This window comes from Mesoplodon mirus (assembly GCF_964341445.2).
Source record: "Mesoplodon mirus genome assembly, chromosome: 8".
Taxonomy (NCBI): Eukaryota; Metazoa; Chordata; class Mammalia; order Artiodactyla; family Ziphiidae; genus Mesoplodon; species Mesoplodon mirus.
Genome location: NC_138984.1, coordinates 46,697,836 through 46,719,268, shown reverse-complemented (window position 1 = coordinate 46,719,268; position 21,433 = coordinate 46,697,836). Strand labels below are relative to the sequence as shown.

The following is a 21,433-nucleotide window of genomic DNA, read 5'->3' as shown; positions in this document are numbered from 1 at the left end:
TCTGATGGATGCTGGAGGAAGAGACTGAGTGGAAACTATTTGGCTGCTGTTTTTGGAAAGTAAGGAAGATGTAATCTGCTTATTTTGAGGCGGGGCAATAAGACCCAAACTGCCTTCTAGAAATTTTATTGTTTAAGTTGATATTTAATTTTATTAAATTAAACTGTCCACTGTTTTGTTTTGTTTATAAACATGTGCAGGTGAGTAAGGCATCATCAATTATACCACCTGCAGAAATAAGTCGGTTACATATGCAGAACAATGCTTTTCCTCTTTATATTATAAACCCTAAAAGGTCTTAAAATGTACAAATGCCTGGGCGCTATGCATTTCTAACTTAAATAGTATGAAATAAGGCTTAGGTATGTGTTTATATTATAGACAGCTATATCTTCCACCTGTCTTTAAAATCCATTTTTTTTTAATTAGACAGAACCCACCTCCTATTAAGCAACAGTTTCTTTTTCTGTACCTACTCTATTCCTTTAACTGGTTGGAAGTAAGTGGTGGTAATTCTCCAGATGCTTCAATTGTCACATATTTGATAGAAAAATCCACTGTGCACACCAAAGGAATCAAAGAATGTTCTACTCTCTTGGCCAGTATTACCTAGCAACCTTCTAAATCAAGTTATAAAAACTGAAAAGGGGCTTCCCTGGTGGCGCAATGGTTGAGAGTCCGCCTGCTGATGCAGGGGACACGGGTTCATGCCCCGGTCTGGGAAGATCCCACATGCCGCAGAGCGGCTGGGCCCGTGAGCCATGGCCACTGAGCCATGGCCGCTGAGCCTGCGCGTCCAGAGCCTGTGCTCCGCAAGGGGAGAGGCCACAACAGTGAGAGGCCCGCCTACCAAAAAAAAAAAAAAAAAACTGAAAAGTAAGTAGCCCAATGAACAGTCTTGGTTTTAATATATCATGAGTTACCACACACTTGAAGGCTGTTGTCATTCCATGCAATCACGGAAAGATCCCCTCTTACATGGAGACATAAACCTGAAAACTTAATTATTTTCCCCAACAAATTAGCAATTTGAAGCTCTTTGCCTTTCTAAACTGTTTGTACTATGTAATATTGAGCAGATGACAATTACAGATATCTTGGCCAGTAGATATTAAGTGTTAAATATTGTATGCAGCATTCAAAACATGATCTGCTCTGTAAACGTATTTGATAGAAAGTAGGTGTCTTCATTTATGTCAATCACTCCTTCATTTATTCACTTATTATTTTATGCCACAGACACCTTCCTCTCCAGTCATTTTCAAGAAACACATACCTAAGCCTTATTTCATACTATTTAAGTTAGAAATGCATAGCGCCCAGTCATTTGTACATTTTAAGACCTTTTAGGGTTTATAATATAAAGAGGAAAAGCATTGTTCTGCATATGTAACTGACTTATTTCTGCAGGTGGTATAATTGATGATGCCTTACTCACCTGCACATGTTTATAAACAAAACAAAACAGTGGACGGTTTATGATTCTTTTTGACGCTGAACAGATGTGAATTTTATTCCCTTATTAAGTGCCTGAGGGACTTACAAGTACGCCTGTTAATTTGTTGCTTGTTCTTCTAAAGTCTTAAATTTACATTCATCGATGACTCCAGGCCTTTCACAGAAAGAGTAGCTACAGTTCTCCTAGCCATATATCTTAATATGCCAAGATATTAAATGATTGTCTTTCTTTCACAAGCCTCTGAACATTGCAGAGTGTGAATTCTTTCTCTCTATGTCTTTCTCTATTATCTGATTTAGAAGGTTGCTAGGTAATACTGGCCAAGAGAGTAGAACATTCTCTGATTCCTTTGGTGTGCACAGTGGATTTTTCTATCAAATATGTGACAATTGAAGCATCTGGAGAATTATCACCACTTCTAACCAGTTAAAGGAATAGAGTAGGTACAGGAAAAGAAACTGATGCTTAATAGGAGGTGGGTTCTGTCTAATTAAAAAAAATGGATTTTAAAGACAGGTGGAAGATATAGCTGTCTAAGTGACTGGAAAGCCCTTTCCACTCTTCATTTCCCAGGAACAATGGAAATACTAAATTTTGAAAAAAATTATCTCCTTCCCAATTCTTAATATCTTTTCTATTAACATCATTGCCTATTTTTTTCTTCTGGAAAATATTATTTTTGTCACTTGTACTTGTGAGAATTCAGAGTTATAACATCTGTTTTCCTTTGGTACTATCAAGGGTTCATTTTTACACCTTTGAACAAATTATAGTATGTCTTCGTGTGTGACATTTTTAGTTTATACAAGATATTTGGTGCACCTGTGGATTTGAAGATGCCTTGCAATAACTGTGGTCACTCAGGGAATTGAATCCATTGAACAGGAACTATTGAAAGCAATGGATATGCATCAAGTAATGGTTGCCGAGAGTTGGGTTTAGCAGTGTTTGCAGGGACCAAATTACGGAGGAGTGTAAAATTTACCCTGCAGATTCCAAGGATGCACTGAAGGATGGTTAATCGGTGGGTGGCAGAATCAAGATTTGCATTTCCAAGCTACTGCTGCCAGGAGGTAGAGTAAGATCTGGGGGAAACGTATAGGTAAGGAGAGTTAGTCCGATTCAAGACAGAGTGTGACTAGTGTCTGGCAGAGGGAATGGAGAAGATGCAATAGATTCTAGAGCTCTTTTGAAAGTTAAATGGACAAGACATAGTGACAGGCTATAGGGAGTTGAGTAAAGGGGAGAAATATGATGTAACTTGAAGAGCTGGCAACATTTTCCTAGCTGAAAAATGTGGGAGCAGAACAGCTTTGACAATCATGAAGATAAGGGCTTATTTAGACTTATCTAATTTGTGACACCTTTGGGAGCTGACCAGTGGCAATGGTCTTGCTAGTTATACTTCATATGCTTGTGTAATATTGCTTATACTAGATTGTGTTTGCAGTTTTTCAAAAGGTATATTAAAAATCTTCAATTTACATGCAGTGGTTTTAATGTATGCTATGGCTACTTTATCATCTCTCTTATTTAGAACTGGCCTACCTCCCTCTGTGTTGCTCAAAAGAATCATTTGTTATAGTTAAATAAATAAATAAGTCCTCGTTGTTTCCTATCCGATCATCCTGCTGATGGTGCTCAAGTAATCAGAAGCCCTTTGGCAATGCTGTGCTGGCAAATACCAGAGAAATTCCTGTTGGCTTTCTTCGTAGGAGTTTGCAGTCCTGTTACATGGACAGGAAGTGCCCACTGAGAAAACTTTCAGATTCCCAGGATTACCTGGGTAACTTATTGGTACAGAAATGCCTGTGGAGAGAATTCACAGAGGAAAGTGAAGATTTTACATCCCAAGCAGCATGTTCGGAGTACCAGGTTCATGGTACTAGCCCCTCAGCATCTGCATCCATGTTCCAATGAAGCCGAACTCATTTGGAGTGGTCTGTCTCCAAGAAGAGAGCTCACATATTTTTATTTGTTGTAGTAAAAAACAGACAATGATTTTACCTTTGTATGTTGTTAGATTTTAGTTTACATATGCAGATAAATAGAACATAAGTTGCTTGAGGGCAGAGAATCTGTCTTGTTCCTCATTATATCTCTACCATCTGGACATATCCCTAACACTCAATAAGTATTGGTTAAATGAATGAATTTTAGTTACTGGAGCAATGATTCCAGTTTTTCTCTTATCTCAGCATTTGTCTGTCTCTGTGTGAACTGACGGAAGGGCTAAAGGAGAGGGCACAGGCTGGGGAAGTTGCCTTAGCCATAGGGCAGACAGTTGAGTTCCAGTGGGTGGACAGAACCATTGTGTCCAAGGTTACCTTAGACTACCTCCAGCCACTTCTGAGAAAATAGATTAGTTCCAGGAGTTCAGGATGAAGCAACAGGGAACATTGACTTATGGGTCTGACACAGCCATGGAGAATCAGATGGCATTTAATACATATATATCCTGGGCTTTCACAGGTGTTTTTTTTTTTTTTTTTTGAGTTCTAGGTCAGCCCATGTCATTGAGTAGGATTTATTTATCAAGTTTTAGTTCTGGAGGTGTGACAGAAGTACTGTATTATCCTAGAAACTCAGACAGGTACCAAGTTAGTAACAGTTATATACTGAGGCCCACAGAAGGGATACACAATTAGGAACGTGGCTGTCTATATCCTCTTACCAGAGTGGGTGGCTTCAGGAGAGAGGAGGCTGTGAGTCAGAACAATCAGCATGTCCTTCAGCCAGTAAGATGAGTGACCAACATCAATGAATGAGAAATGGAAAAGCCTGTTTGCTCTCTTCCCTACTGTGCTTTGGCTCTAGAGTGGGTGGGTGGGGACCTGCAGTGAAGCCTGGGAGTAAGGATGTGGTGCTGCTCCATGGCACACTGTAAGCATTCGTCCTTTGCCTCCCTTCTCCTCCCCCCGTTGCATCCTTTCATTTCTCCTTTACATCCTTTCTACATCCTATCCTTTCTTCTTCTCCCTTTTGACCCTCTTTTTCCCTTTTTCTCATCCTCCTTCCTTCTTCCCCCCTGCAGGATATCTTTTTTAAGTACGGTAAAAATTCTGTACCTAATATTTTATAATATAGGAAAATAAAATCTAATATATAAATAAGGATAATCTAGGGGAAAAAATGTATGGACTACCTGGTGTTGGGAGGTCCATAAAATTGAAAAGAATGTGTTATATTTTTTGCTATATTGATATAGTCTAAGCCTTGAGTTAAAAAAAATGTTTTACACATAGCAAAGAAAATACAGAAGCCAATTGTGTTTGCTTTATTGTTCTTATAAAGAATGAGAAAAATCAGCACAGATTTGTTTGTTTTTGCTTTTGAATTAGCTGTAGGAGAACAGATGTCTACAAGATGTAGAGCATATTTTCTTTTTTGGAGAGTACACTTTTTTCAGTGATTTGAGCTGTATAAATTTGTGTGGCTTTTTTTCCTTTTCATTGGATTACTATAATTCTCTGAGAATGTATTAATTTCATACCTTTTTTTTCTATTATTTTTACAATGTTATATATGGCGAAGTTTTGTTCATTTGTGGTTTTAAGACTGATTCCTTAGGTGACTGTTGAGCCCAGACAGAAGAGATGATGTTAGTTTCTTTTGATGCGAGGAAAAGGGCTCACTCAGGTTACTTCAGTAAGGTTATGTTTAGGAATGAAAAAGACAGGTGTCCCAGACATGTATGTGTCTAGCCTTTAAGGGAACCCAGGGAAAATGGACTGAGATTCAGAAATGGGAAGTAACCAGTACAGCTCTGAGCTGATTGCCTCTCTGCCCCCTAGTGACAGAGTTGATTCTCTGCCACTGGAATGATGTAGCTCCCTTCCGTCTGCTTTTCCTGCTGCTACCAGCATCCTCTCTCTTTATATTTCTGTTTCTTCTGACTCAGTTTCTGATCACTCACAGTAGTTATTCTTCATGATTTCTACTGCCTCAGAACATCTGTTAAGCATTTTCTCCCTGCTTCTTATTTTTCTGCCCCCAATATTCTGATTCTCTTCCATGTCAGAGTTCAGAATCTAGAACATGTCCTTGGTTCAGGGAACACACTGTTACTTTGTTTAGGTGGAGCTTTTGCACGAGGTCCCCGCTTAAGCCTTAGATGATGTAGTCTTAACTCAGGTGCTCACTCTGGTCTCCTCAGAGGCGAAGGGTTATGCCAAGTGCTTGTGGCAGGTTAATCTCTTAGCAGGAGGATGAGGGCAGGACCCTTATAGATGGGATTTATTGACACCGCAGGCATTTTGGGAGAAACAGATGGCCAGTTTGCATATAGTGAGAAATTATTTTGGCACAAGGAGTACAGTGGTTAGAGAACCCAAAACACTAGCCCAGTGACCTGCTCATCCTTGGCCCTCCATGTATTTTGGCTTTGATGAAACAATCAATAGATGAGAAATAATTGTTCCTCACTTAGTTTTAGAGGCCTTCCTTGACACACATTGCATATTTTATTTATCACCCTCATTTAATTCACAAATTTTTCTTTCCAACTTAATTTTCATTTACTACTTTATGGGTTGTTTCAACTGATAGGTGGGGCTTAAAAATATATAAACAGCTTCTAAAGGGAGTTAAACTTATTTGATAATGGAGACATCTGTAAGTAGATAAGGCTCTTTCAGTTTTAAAAAGTGATAAAGATTGCATCTCAGAGTGTTGTCTCTATCTTAGATAAAGTCCCTGAGCAGATACTCAAATAGTACACAGGTAACACTGGCAAAAAGCAGAGTCACTACAAATAACTCAATTTCGTTTCTTTTTATGGCTGAGTAATATTCCATTGAGTGGCATGTACATATATAAACTACCAAATGTAAAACCGATAGCTAGTGGGAAGCAGCCACATAGCACAGGGGAGATCAGCTCCGTGCTTTGTGACCACCTAGAGGGGTGGGATAGGGAGGGTGGGAGGGAGGGAGATACAAGAGGGAAGAAGTATGGGGGTATACGTATATGTAAAGCTGATTCAGTTTGTTATAAAGTGGAAACTAACACACCATTGTAAAGCAATTATACTCCAATAAAGATGTTAAAAAAAAAAAAAGAAAAGCAGAGTCAGAATTTTTAAAATGTGAGAGGAGGCTGTCTTTAAATGCTTTTAAATATATGTATTGCTTCTGTTTGTGTGTGTGCGTATGTGTGTGGTTTTATTATTGTTAGTTTTTTTATTTGTTTGATTTTTGGCAAGGTGGAACTTGATAACCTATTCATAAGACTTTTCTCTCTTCTATCAGTCTTTTGGCTGTTTCTCCCCCAAATCTTTCCCATATATCTATTGAGCATGTACCAAGCACAAAGAAAGTGATGCAGTGTTTTTGTTTTGTTTTGTTTTGTTTTTTTGCGGTATGCGGGCCTCTCACTGTTGTGGCCTCTCCCGTTGCGGAGCACAGGCTCCGGACGCGCAGGGCCAGCGGCCATGGCTCACGGGCCCAGCCGCTCCACGGCATGTGGGATCCTCCCGGACCGGGGCACAAACCCGTGTCCCCTGCATCGGCAGGCGGACTCTCAACCACTGAGCCACCAGGGAAGCCCAGTGATGCAGTTTTTATCTAATTTAGATAGACAGTAAGCCTGTGATTGCTGTACTTATAATCCAGCTGGCAAGATGTAAATAGGTTGAAAAGTATGGTTTCCTTGATTAGGCAGCAATTTTCATTGTGTACAAGCACCTGGTATATTCTTTCAGACTTCACATTGTGTCTTGTTTTCTTCTGTAAAAGGTCTTCTTGTCAGGTTCTAATAGACAAAAAATATATTTCATCGTTATTTCATTGATAATAAGCAATTCATAGTTTAGAATAATTTTCTCACAAAAGCATGCTTTAGCTACAATGAGTGAGGGATTTTCTTTTCCAGTATTATCAATAAAAATTTAGAGTTCACCAAAAATGTGTGAAATAAAATGACAATTAGTACACAGGATTTTAGCTTGCAAACTAGATGTGTTATCCTCTAGTTGTGAATAGAAAGTAGAATTACTGAGTTGTGGTGTCTTTGTTCTGATGCTTGTAATTCATCGCTCAATATTGACTGAATTGATTTTCTTTTTGGAAAAATAAGGAAACACAGCCCTACATATGGGCGGAGTTATTTTGAAAATAAAATGTTGTTATACCAGTGAAAACATTTTGAAAAGTTAGAAGAACCTAAAAGATTAATTATCATCAGTGGCTCACCTAGTTTAAATAGATTACTATTTAGAAATTAAGAATTAAGTTAGATGCAAGCTCCTAATAAGATGACATCTATTTTTGCTTTTATAATAACAAGTTATAATATGCTTACATGTCTGATTCCTCTACTAGATTCGAAGCTCCATTTCCTCATCTGTATCCCGAGTGCAGAACACTGAGCAGGTATTTAATAAATGTTCATTGGATGAATAAAACTGGGGAGGACATGAGGAAAGAACATCTTTATAACATCATAGTCTGATTAGTATAAATTAGAGAACTAGCTTTCAGTCATATTTTGGAGGCAGGTAAATCTTTTAAACAGGTACCTTGCTCATTGTTTCCTCTTTGCCTCAATCTAAATTGGAAGTTTTTTGTTTCTGTAATTTCACCTCTTTTGCTGTTGAGTCATTACAGTAAAACATTAGGAGGATGTGCTCTTGGTAATATCTTTGTCGATATTAAATGAAGTCTTCATTGCCTAAAAGAATGTACTGTACTGATTTGATTTTAAATGCTTTCATGCATAGCAAAGAGATGACTGGTTTGCCCAGTTTTATCTAGTCATGAGTGCTCCAGAGGAGTGACCTGCTATGGCTAATACTATTACTTTCCTCACAATAATAGATTCAGAACATTATAGACTGCTCTTTAATCATTTACTTTTTAAAAATAAAGTGGGTTGTTTTATTAAATTAAATTAATTAACTAACTAACTAATTAATTAATTTTGGCTGCGTTGGGTCTTCGTTGCTGCGTGCGGGCTTTTCCCTGTTTGCTGTGAGTCGGGGCTACTCTTCATTGTGGGGTGTGAGCTTCTCATTGCGGTGGCTTCTCTTGTTGCGGAGCACAGGCTCTAGGCAGGCGGGCTTCAGTAGTTGTGGCACGTGGACTCAGTAGTTGTGGCTCATGGGCTCTAGAGCGCAGGCTCAGTAGTTGTGGCACACGGGCTTAGTTGCTCCGCAGCATGTGGGATCTTCCTGGACCAGGGCTCGAACCCGTGTCTCCTTCACTGGCAGGCAGATTCTTAACCACTGCACCACCAGGGAAGCCCTACTTCTTTTAACTGCTCACAGTTTGGAAATTAGGCATAGTTGGTATTACATGTTTTTCTGTTTTCTGTGGCTCAGTGTTGAATTCTAATCACATGTCTTTGCGAAAGTTTACATGCATGTGTGGACTCTGATATCACTTGTTAGAAAAGGGAAATTTTTGGCTGTAAATTTTACCTTTTCAGCACAAGTCATAAATGCTCATGGAATACATCTTTTTTTTTAAACATCTTTATTGGAGTATAATTGTTTTACAATGGTGTGTTAGTTTCTGCTGTATAACAAAGTGAATCAGCTATACGTATACATATATCCCATATCCCCTCCCTCTTGCATCTCCCTCCCACCCTCTCTATCCCACCCCTCTAGGTGGACACAAAGCACCGAGCTGATCTCCTTGTGCTATACAGCTGCTTCCCACTAGCTATCGGTTTTACATTTGGTAGTGTATATATGTCCATGCCACTCTCTCACTTCTTCCCAGCTTACCCTTCCCCCTCCCTGTTTCCTCAAGTCCATCCTCTATGTCTGTGTCTTTATTCCTGTCCTGCCCCTAGGTTCTTCAGGACCGTTTTGGTTTTTTTTAGATTCCATATATATGTGTTAGCATATGGTATTTGTTTTCCTCTTTCTGACTTACTTCACTCTGTATGACAGACTCTAGGTCCATCCACCTCACTACAAATAACTCAATTTCATTTCTTTTTATGGCTGAGTAATATTCCATTGTAAATATGTGCCACATCTTCTTTATCCATTCATCTGTCTATGGACGCTTAGGTTTGGAATGCATCTTTTTTGGCTTAGTAATATGATCTGCTCTTTGTATAGTCCTTTACAGTTTTGAAAGTGCTTTCATACATACTCCTTTGCAAATACCCCAGGAGAGAGGGAGGATAAGTGCTATAGGCATCTTGTTACAACTGCTCTGTAGGTTACTTTGACCTAACTTACCTATAAAATATTTAATTGTCAAATAAAATTAGACTTGACCTAATTATGTTGACATTTCCACACCTCTTACTATTCCCATAAATCTGTGAACCAAGAAAACGCTTGCTGTATCTATGCTAAATTATATCATTGGGTTTTGAGACCTTGTGCCTCAGGAGATTAGGCTCAGATGAGATGATTGCAATCTTCTTTGCTCACAGATAGGAAGCTATCTTCATTTATCACAGAGTAACTGAAGAATAACTGAAAGAGTTTGAGATATTTTTTGTCTTTTGTCAAGTCAAGATAGAAATGTCTCTTCTGGTGAGGAAAATGTGTAACAGAGAAGGCTGAAGAGAAAGGTGTTTATAGCTTGGGTAAATGTAATGCTTTTTTATTGTAAGTGTTTTATATATTTATTTTATAGCACATTCTCTATCCTGAGAAGTCAGGGGAAGGAATGATTCAAATATATATTTGTAATCTATGACTTCTTTCTTTGGTGATTGTAGTTTGTTGAATTCTGTTTGAGATGGGGCTTAGGTCTAAAAAGAGGGGGTAAAATGGAGAGAAGATTCTAGAAAAGAATCAGGTGCCTTTGGGTAGCAATGCATATTTAGATAGTATATTTAAACCTATTTAAGAAAAAAGGAAAATGGCCGTAATTTTTTTTTCTTAACAAAGGAACAATGAAGAAAAATGAACTTCAGTAAGTGAAACTTTTATTTCTTTATAGCTAATATTTGGGGAGAACTTTTTGGTGCCTTATATCTTGTACACCCAGTCTTAAAAATGAAATTGTGAAATTGTAGACCCAGGTATCTTATATATCCTTAGGTCTTTTATAAAATAAAGTTTATTTTTCCAGTTCTATAAGCACTGATAGTTCAAGTCTTTTTTTTATATATATAGGTCATTCAGATACCACGCAGTTGATATCAAATCCTTGTCAGACAGTGAAAGTCTATAAAATGTCCAGGTGTCAAAGCAGATAGTTGCTTTAGGAACTTCTAGACCAGTTAGTAAGGCACAAAAGATTTACTTAGCTAGTGTCTTTCTGAAAAGCTTCAAAGAAATAAGAAAGTACCTTATTAGAGTATAATCAGGTTGGAATAATTCTCTTCAGTTGCCAATCAGTTTTTTATTTTCTTTCACATAAACCATAATATTAATTCTTCAGGAAGGAAGAGATATTATTCATCTTGTGTAATTTTTTAATTAGTAAAGCTCCACATTTCTTATTGCATATCAGATTTATTAAGTTGTTCACATCTATCCCGAATCTGTTTATTTATAATTGTTTAAACCAATCACATTTGTACTGTCTTCAACAGAAGTGAAGATGTGATTAATGTCCTACTCCAAACTAAATTTAATGAAAGGCTATATTGTATGATTTTCTAAGAAAACACAAACTTTTTTTTTTGTTTTTTTTTTTTGCAGTACGCAGGCCTCTCACTGCTGCGGTCTCTACCATTGCGGAGCACAGGCTCCGGACGCGCAGGCTCAACGGCCATGGCTCACGGGCCCAGCTGCTCCAAGGCATACGGGATCCCCCGGGACCAGGGCACGAACCCGTGTCCCCCGCATTGGCTCTCAACCACTGTGCCACCAGGGAAGCCCACAAACATTTTAAAGTATATATTTTGCTCTCCTAATTCTGAAAAATCTACTACAGGCACATCCTGTCCCTTTTCAGCTTCCAACAAAAACAGATACCTTCAAAACACCAAAAGAGTTGCTGAATAACAATTTTATAGAAAATTTTTATTGTTTTTAATATATCAATCATTCTGGCCCATTATTATTTTATACTGTGAGCTCAATTTAGCAAAAGTCACATACAAATTCAACAAAATGTGTATTACACATTAGTAAATAACATATTTGAGAGTGATTATTTGGTTGCACTTGACAGAAAACCAATTAAAACTCAGTTAAGCAAAACAAAATATGTATTGGTTATCATAATTGAAAGTTCTATAGTGATGCTTCAGACATGGCTGAATCTAGGCACTCACTCTCATAGCTTTGTTTTCCACTGAGTTGGATTCATTTTAGGGCAGGAATCCTGAAGACAAAATAGCCACTAGACTTTCAATTCCCCAGTTAGTCAACTCAAGTGAATAGGGATTGTTTCTTTCTAAATAGTTTTTGAAAAGGGTTGATTTGATTTTTTTTCTTTTAACTTAGTCCAACTTTCCATTCCTGAAACGAATAATTATGTCTAGGGTTATGGTGTGTTTATTGGCCAGTCCTGGACCTAGAATCACCCTCAGGCAAACATAACTACCAGGACGGAGGAAAGAAGTGCAGGTCTGCAAGGGAAACCCAGGGTGCTATCATGAGAATGTATTTTGTTTTGTCATTGTTTTTGTTTTGGTGAGAGGTGGTGGTGACAGCAAAGCACAGTGTATGTATATATTAAATTAAATTAAGAGTGAAATGTGCACCATTATATATAAGTCCCATTGAACAAAAGAACAGTAGTTTAAATTGGTATACTAATATTTTGTGATAGAATAACATAAAGAATGATTGCAAAACCTCGATGTTGAAAATGTTTGATTGCTGAAGAAAGGCCTCGGAACATAACCAATCATACCAGTCATGTGATCATAGCGTTTCTGAGACTTTCTCATCTGTAAAATAATAATTATTTGGTTAACAGTAGATACTTTTATACAGCTTTTTTTGTGATGAATTATATTGCTGTAGGAGGTATTGCAGATTTTATCAAATAATGTTTGTATAATTTAAGTTAATTATATCCAATTATGGATGATATTGCACTCAATTTAGAATAGAGACAAGAATTAGTAAAACTCTTCTCCCCACCTTTCCTTAACTGTGGGAAACTGGAACACTGAATTACAGCTCGCTGAAATTTGCCTTTAAATACATTACTCATTTCATGGATATTAACATGAATAAAATTAAACTCCACAGGACTGGAAAAATTAAACTAATGACTTTTTATGTAATCCAAGTTAATGAGTGCTTTCTGGTCTAATTTTTCATTGAGGAATCAACTACAGTTTCTTGATTCCCTTCATTTGAATAGCTTCTATTATGGGACTATTTACAAAAATGCTTAATAAGAGCCTGTATTGAATAGGTGCTCTATTTCCATACACACTGAAATATATTTACACATTTTTACAGTTTTTGGTAGCAATATAAGGTCTTTTAAAAATTAAGTGTGGCTTTTAGAGTAGGTGTTTTATAAATTTTTCTTTAATTACCTTAATATGTTTTTTTTTCAAATTTATCTAATTACTTGATTTATTTTTGGCTGCCTTGGGTCTTCGTTTCTGCGCACGGGCTTTATCTAGTTGTGGCGAGCAGGGGCTTCTCTTCGTTGTGGTGCGAGGGCTTTTCACTGCGGTGGCTTCTCTTGTTGCGGAGCACAGGCTCTAGGCGCACGGGCTCAGTAGCTGTGGCTCGTGGGCTCTAGAGCACAGGCTCAGTAGTTGTGGTGCACAGGCTTAGTTGCTCCGTGGCATGTGGGATCTTCCCGGACCAGGGATCGAGCCCATGTCCCCGGCATTGGCAGGCGGATTCTTAAGCATTGCGCCACCAGGGAAGTCCCCTGAATATGTTTTTTTTTTTTTTTAATTTTTAAAAATAAATTTATTTATTTATTTTTGGCTGTGTTGGGTCTTCATTTCTGTGCGAGGGCTTTCTCTAGTTGCGGCGAGAGGGGGCCACTCTTTATCGCGGTGCGCTGGCCTCTCACTATCGCGGCCGCTCTTGTTGCAGACCACCTGCTCCAGACGCGCAGGCTCAGTAGCTGTGGCTCGTGGGCTCTAGAGTGCAGGCTCAGTAGTTGTGGTGCACGGGCCCAGTTGCTCCGCGGCATGTGGGATCCCAGACCAGGGCTCGAACCCATGTCCCCTGCATTGGCAGGCAGATTCTCAACCACTGCACCACCAGGGAAGCCCCCCTGAATATGTTTTTAATGTATTAAAATACTATGCTAAAGAATAGTGGTTCATAATTTTCATCTTCTGAGATGAAGAAAGGAAGGAAAGAAGAGTGGAAAGAAAGAAGACAGGAAGGAGGGGAGATGTAATGAAAGAAGGAGAGAAGGTATCTAAAAAATGGGGAATACTTGGGAAAAATTCTGTTCCTAAATAACTTGGTGCTGAAATTTGTATTTGCAGTGTTTTAGAAGTAGTCTTAGTGTTAGAAGATAAACTAAATATGACTAATTCAAAAAACTGAACCTAATTAAATCTAAAATATATTAGACAAATAAAATTTTAACAATTAACTAAATAAAAATTTTGACACTTTTGATAATGACTTAGTTGCTTTAAAACCTTTGTGTCAATTCATAGCTAAGGTCTTAATTTAAGGATTAGCAACTTACATGATTTTGTGTTTAAAATATGTAACTGACATTAAGGGAAACTCTAAAATAAAAACCAGTCTTTCCTAATTCAGTGGAGGAGTTGAGGAAATGAATATAGTTATCTGAGAGAAGAGCAATGAAGGCAGGCAGAAGGAATAAAATGTTCAAAGGTCCTGAGACTTAATGTTTGAATCAAAGTCTCAAAAAACCTCATTAAAACATAAAAATAAAAAGCACACCAAAAGGAAAGTAAAAATTACAAATTATTTAATAAATTAAACACAGAAAAGTTGTACTTCACTTGCAGTTAAAGAAGTGCACATTTCAGAAAAAGAGACAATTTTTTGACAATCAAATTATCAAAAGATGAGAAAAAAGATCATTGCTGGGAAGGGTGATTTGAAATTAACATTATCTCTGCCATTGGTGGGAAGTCTATTTTGGTATATCTTTCTAGAAAGCGTCTTGGTGGTATGTAAGAAAATACTTCAAAGATCAAGTACTGGGCTTCCCTGGTGGCGCAGTGGTTGAGGGTCCACCTGCCGATGCAGCAGACGCGGGTTCGTGCCCCGGTCTGGGAAGATCCCACATGCTGCAGAGCGGCTGGGCCCGTGAGCCATGGCCGCTGAGCCTGCGCGTCCAGAGCCTGTGCTCCGCAATGGGAGAGGCCACAACAGTGAGAGGCCCGCGTACTGCAAAAAAAAAAAAAAAAAAAAAAAAAGATCAAGTACTTTTTCACCTAGTAATTTAACTTCTAGGAAACCATAATAAAGGAATAATGAGATGAGCACAAATATTTATGTATGAAGATATGTATTACAGTTCTATTTATAGTATGAAGGTGTGGAACTTTTGAACAATTCATCATAAGTAAAAATAATTGTCTTGAATTACTAAGTCCTTTTTTTTTTAATGTGCTGGGCACTGTCTGTGGATTATCTCATTTAATTCTTTCTACATGTATGTAATGTATAGTTAGTGCTTATTTGTTAATTTCCCTACCACTGTGTTTATAATAGACCAGCTTTTCCTTGGTGGAACTCGTCTTTCATCATGTGTAGTAGCCATGTGGCTAAGGAGAACTGACCTTATTGGTATCTTGAATGGCCTAAGCCCTACATTGATTCTATACCCCTAGTGATTGATTGACTCAATAAGAGTAAATCTCAGAACTCTTGATTACTGATTGAAGGAGAAATGCTCTTTCTCCTTTAGCTCTCACTCTTGTTTTTGCTCCGGCTTTCTTGCTCTTTCTTTTTCTTTTCCCCCCTCTTTCCTCCAGACATTGCTGAGATTTCCGTTCTTTTCCCTGGTCAGCTTTATTTTCCTCTTCAAATTCCCATTGCATTAAAAAGTTACTACACCCTGCTATGAATTTCACTCTGCCATACATCATTCATTAACTCAAGTAAATTTTTAGTCTGTGGCCAGTTGTCAGTACTTCGAATCCATCTTAGTGCCTATGCTGTGTTTTACATAAAAAGCTCTAAATATTTGAGAGGTCAGAGTTTGTGAAGAGTTAATGTTAAAAAGAACAAAGACTTTACCTTAACCTATTTATACTGAAAAATATAATAACCAAAAGTTTCACAGAAAGTTGCTTGGGTTTTCCATGGATTGCAGCAGAAAGAGTGAATGACTTGATAATTGTTCTCCTACTTCTTCTAATTAGGAAAATTTCCTGCTGGTGACAGCTTCAAAGCACTGCTAAAAGTTTCATGTCAAATGTAGAAGAATGAACTAGATTTAATTTGTTTTCAAATTGGTGAATTTAAAATTGATATTAATTCTGAAATAGTTTGTCATGTCTCATCCTCTGTCACTTTTCTCTTCACCATTCTGAGAGTGGAGAACTTAAAATGCACATGGAACGAAAAAGGAATGATGTCAATTCTTGGTTCAGACTGACATCTCTGAGAATAGGAAAGGCCTGGATCAGGGTTGTCTTGGTCTTGCTCTCTTCTTACCTAAATTAAATCCCAAGCACCATTCCCCTTTTACATCTTACAAATATGAATGCCTTGAGTCTATTTCTATTTTGCATTGCCAATTAACAAATATACACAAATTTCTAAGAAACAATTTACTTGTCTCACCTTCTCCCTTTCATGGTCTCTTCAGAGCCACATTTACCACATGGTCGACCTAAAATACATTTTCTTGCACCACTTCCCTGCTTTATCATACTCATGTCACCTTTAGGATAAAATCCAAATTTTAGCATGGCATTCAGGAGGCTTCTTGATATGGCCTTACCTTACTGCAAAAATTTCTTATAAAATAGTTTCATAAGCATTCTATTTTCAAATCATATGTACCTGACCACTTGCCTGTCCTTAAAGGTGGCATGTTCTTTCTTGTTACTATACCTTTGCTTATGATGTTCCCTCTGCCAACCAATTTCTTCATTGGACAACTTCTAAACTGATGGTTCACAGGTTCCATCTTCTTAAGGAAGAAGACAAGTAAAAATACCTTTAAACCTGGCTTCTTTGTTTAGGTTGGTTTTGTTGGGTGTGGAATATTTAAAGATACAAGTGTTGCATTAACAAATAGAGGCATCTAGTCATATTGCAATGTTCATAATGGTTTTCTTAAACTAATACTGTTGGAAAAAATGAAGGTTTTGGTAAAGAAATGGTTGGCTTCATTTAATTTCATGTACCTCTTCAAATTTCATAATATGTAATAAATGGTGGCAAAACAGTATAAAATTGAGTGTGTTATGTTCATACTAAAATTTTAAGAATCATTCACATTGGAAATCAAGATTTTATATTTTAAAATAAAAATATGTTCAGAAGAGCAGCTCATAAGCATATCTAATTTTTTGCAGGAATATTTAAAGTGCTCTTTAAATGACCAAATCTAATCATATCAGACAGTGGAATAATACATCCACTTCAGAGTATATGTCACTTTCCTGCAAGAAGAAAGATAGAAGTAGGCACAAGTTCATGTTTTTTGATGTGGGTATTTTTGTACTCTTCTTTATGCTGTCACATTGCATAAAATATTCTAGGTTGAAAAGTATTTTCCACAGTAAGAATGGATTTCAGTCAATCTGAGATAGAAATGAAAGCTGTGGGGATAAGTTGAGTCAACCATTTAAGGAAAATATTTACTTTGCTATACTGTTTGGAATAGGATTTTTTTTAACAGTTTTTTTTTTTTAAGCAAAGTTACTTCTGTTATCTTGGGTGATTTCTTTCTTATTTCATTCCATTAGACCAACATTTGCACAAAATAAATAAGGAAATAACCATTACACTAAAAAAGAACTAATTTTGTCTCCTTTTTCTCCCCCTTCCCCAAGCAGACAAAAGAGAAAAAAATGATCTGCTTAATCACTTTGGAAATCATGGCACAGTTTCATGACTACCTTTTAGCTGTGCCATGTTTGAAATTTCCTGTCCAGGATGAACAGATCTATTTCTAAAGCTGGAAGTAGGTGATAATGCAGCCTTTACATTTTGAGGAAAAATAAGATGAATTGTATCATTTATATATACCCTAGGAGTCAATGCTAAGAGAATACCATGGGCTTCCCTGGTGGCGCAGTGGTTGAGAGTCCGCCTGCCGATGCAGGGGATGGGGGTTCATGCCCTGGTCCGGGAAGATCCCACATGCCGCAGAGCGGCTGGGCCTGTGAGCCATGGCCACTGAGCCTGTGCGTTCGGAGCCTGTGCTCTGCAACGGGAGAGGCCACAACAGTGAGAGGCCCATGTACCACAAAAAAAAAAAAAAAGAGAATACCATGCCTATGATTTAATAAATAACAGCATCATTGGGTAGCTAAACATTTTTTTCACTAACATTATAAAATATCTATAAATGGCCTTAAAATATACCCTGCTCATATTTTAATTCAGATTTTACAATCGTTGCTTTCTCTGCTAGATGCTTTTGATGATCTCCCTATAATTCCATTCCCTTAGCATCTCCCAAATAAGCTTTTTTTACTTGAATTATGTGCCTCTGGGGCCTCCTAAACTAAGATCCCTTCTTTCTTTATCTCTAAAGTTACGATAGAAAATGAAAAAGAATATGGTGAACAAATAGATAAGCAGGCTTCTAAAGAAAATTGTGGCTAAGTTAGAAAAAGATAGTTTCAGAATATTCAGATGGGTTAGGTAAAAACAAAGAGTCAGAAATAAAGACCTGTCTTTAGTCTATAATTTGAGAAAGTCAAAAATACAGGTCTGGGGCTTCCCTGGTGGCACAGTTGTTGAGAGTCCACCTGCCCATGCAGGGGACACGGGTTCGTGCCCCGGTCTGGGAAGATGCCACATGCCGCGGAGCGGCTGGGCCCGTGAGCCATGGCCGCTGAGCCTGTGCGTCTGGAGGCTGTGCTCCACAACGGGAGAGGCCAAAACAGTGAGAGGCCAACGTAAAAAAAAAAAAAAAAAAAAAAAAGAATACAGGTCTGGCTTTACCAATGGTCTGTATCAGAGTTATGGAGGGAGACACAACAAAAGAGTTAAATGTTTTTGTACTTGTGCTCCTCCTCCCCCTCAAAAAAAAAAAAGCATATTTTTGCTGTTTTGGCAAGAAGAAATACTATACTATGAATTTTTTTTGCTGCTTTTGAATTTATGTTCAGAGGTCCATTTGAAATGATGGAATTAAGGGAAGGCATAATTTGTGCTGTTGCATCTGGAAGGACTTTTTCCTTTTGTGGGTTGGAATAAAAATATAAGAATCTTAACTAGCTGCTGTGTCTGTTCTAGTTATAGCATGAGAATAAATAGAAGGATGAGCTACCTAAGTGTTTCTCCATAGCAGTTGAAGTGGAATGAAAGTTAAAATAGATCAGTGCTTTCTAAAATTCTGTTTCACCTTCTTAATCCAGGACAGAGTATATGCTTGGTTAGTCTAATTAGCTAATAAGTGAAGGAGACAGCTGGGCCTAGTTGTCGTACATCCTGAGGGAGAAAGGGGGTATATGGTCAACCAACCATCACTGTTCTTTTTTTTTTTTTTTTTTTTTTGTGGTACACGGGCCTCTCACCGCCGTGGCCCCTCCCGTTGCGGGGCACAGGCTCCGGACGCACAGGCCCAGCGGCCATGGCTCACGGGCCCAGCCGCTCTGCGGCATGTGGGATCTTCCCGGACTGGGGCACGAACCCGTATCCCCTGCATCGACAGGCGGACTCTCAACCACTGCGCCACCAGGGAAGCCCCATCACTGTTCTTTAATAGTAACGTATCCATGAGTTAAAACATTTAACTCATTATCTAGTAATCCTACTATTTGCCCTTATCTAACAATCTGTTACTCTACCTTTTCAAAAAAATTACATGCTTTACCATTGTTTTCGGTTACTGGGTAACTTTCTTGAACTTTCACAAGAAACGTAATTGGAATTTTAGAATATGCATTGTAATAACTAAATTAAAATACACATAAATATAATTATTGATTAATTCTACTGAGTCCAATTTTAATTTTATTTTTAGTTATGTGTAATTTCATCTGATATACACAAGAGAGAAAGTAATTGAAGGCAAATTCAGATGGGAACTGTATGATTGAAAGTCAAGTGTCTGCATATTCCTTCAACTATATTTGAACATACCTACCCAGGTAAGAATAAGTGATTGCTTGTTTATATACTTAATACCATTTGGAAAAAAGATTTGAAGCTATAAAAAAAGTTTTTACTTTGTACTGATTATTTAAAAAGATAGTTTTATTATATGAAATGGTAAAATACATAAAAGCAAAATAAAATTGAAATCGTGAATGAGGCTGTTTTCTAAAAACAACTTCTGTTACCTGTTTGTTTAATAGCATTTGATTTTTGTTTTGTTGTTTTTTTCCTTTAAACAACATTAGGCTAATATACATATTCTTTGTTGAATTTATTATTTTTATAACAAATCTATTTTGTTCTATTTGAGAATATGAATTAATGCTTCATATTTTTCATTGTTATCTGTTAATATAAACATAAATGATTAAAAAAATTTTTAGATTGAGTTTATTACTCAGAGAATATCCTTATGGATAAATTTATATATTTATATATAAATACATATATATAGTGCTCATTTTGCATGCTGAATGTTACTAAAATTAGCATCACTGGCTCAATGGCTATATTATTTTAAAGGCTTTTTATTCTTATTGCTGAATTTACCTCCAGAAGGTGATAATGAGTTATAGACCCGTTGACTTATATTTTTTCATTCAAAAATTTTCCCTAACAAAACCAAGTTTCCCTAACAAACCTAGACACTTTGGCAGGTGAACATTTAAATGGACAGCCAATTGGAGTAAAGATACAGAGCGGAGAAAGCCAGGGGATATTCGGGAAATTGGAAGCATATGGTAGATATAACAGTAGTGGCAAATAGGTTCTTGTGATTTGGATTCCTATACTATAGCGTTTATATTTCATCATTATATGATGAGGGACAGTTGCAGGGGAATAAGATGATCCGTGTTTTATTCTAAGCAGCTTAATCTGGAAGTGATTTGTGTGATAGACTAATGAAGAGAGAGCAAACCCAAAGGGAGGGAGAATAATTTCTAGGCTTTTCTGTTTTATTTTTATCAATAGCTGTTTAAACACTTGCTATGTGCCAGGCACTATGGTAGGAACTGTAGGAAAAAAGATGAAGAAGACATAATCCTCACTCTTGAGGCTCTTATAGTATAGTGGGTGAGACATACGTGGCAATCAAAGGAATATAATACACCATGACAGTGTAACAATTGAATCATATTCAAGGTAAGATTAATTGGTAACTAGTTACATTGAGATGCAGGTACTGGGTTATCAACTGAGGTGATTTTCCCAAGGACATCAAGTCTGATCAAGGTTATACTAGAAGCAATGTTTCTAAACTTTGCAAGAATTCAAACAGGAATCAATGAAACTTTAGGGTGAAAGTAGTGTAAATGAAAAACAAAGCAGTGTGGGCTTCCCTGGTGGCGCAGTGGTTGAGAGTCCGCCTGCCGATGCAGGGGTCACGGGTTCGTGCCCCAGTCTGGGAAGATCCCACATGCCGCGGAGCGGCTGGGCCCGTGAGCCATGGCTGCTGAGCCTGCGCGTCCGGAGCCTGTGCTCCGCAATGTGAGAGGCCACAACAGTGAGAGGCCCGCGTACTGCAAAAAAAAAAAAAACAAAAACAAAAACAAAAACAAAGCAGTGGTAGAAGTGGTGGTAGGTTTAGGAGAGGGTCTTTTATCTTAGGCAAGAGTGGCATGTTGGTGGCATTAGAGGTATGGGGGAAAAAAAGCAAAAGTAGGATTTTTGTCATGGTAAAATAATAGGTTTAGTTTTGCTTTGCTCTCTCACTGCTTTTTGCTCATACCTTTGCTGGAGCACTCATAGCATTTTAAAATTTCATTGCAATTCCTTATGTAATTGAGAATCCATTTATTTACTATGAAAAGTGGTATGAGTTTCCTTAAAAGTACTAATATGATGAGTAA

General features: G+C 37.6%; 1 protein-coding gene across 7 annotated transcripts in view; it reads left to right on the top strand.

Annotated features, from left to right (window-relative positions):
* GULP1 (GULP PTB domain containing engulfment adaptor 1) overlaps positions 1-21,433 on the top strand; it is a 274,219-nt gene that overhangs the window by 69,894 nt on the left and 182,892 nt on the right. For 6 of the 7 annotated variants that reach the window (XM_082630031.1, XM_082630030.1, XM_082630034.1 and 3 more), the window contains exon 2: positions 19,450-19,576. The exons of the other annotated variant lie outside the window; for it this stretch is intronic. The gene's annotated coding sequence lies outside the window, so the exon portion shown is untranslated. The remainder of the gene's footprint in view (positions 1-19,449; positions 19,577-21,433) is intronic. 7 annotated transcript variants of the gene reach the window in all.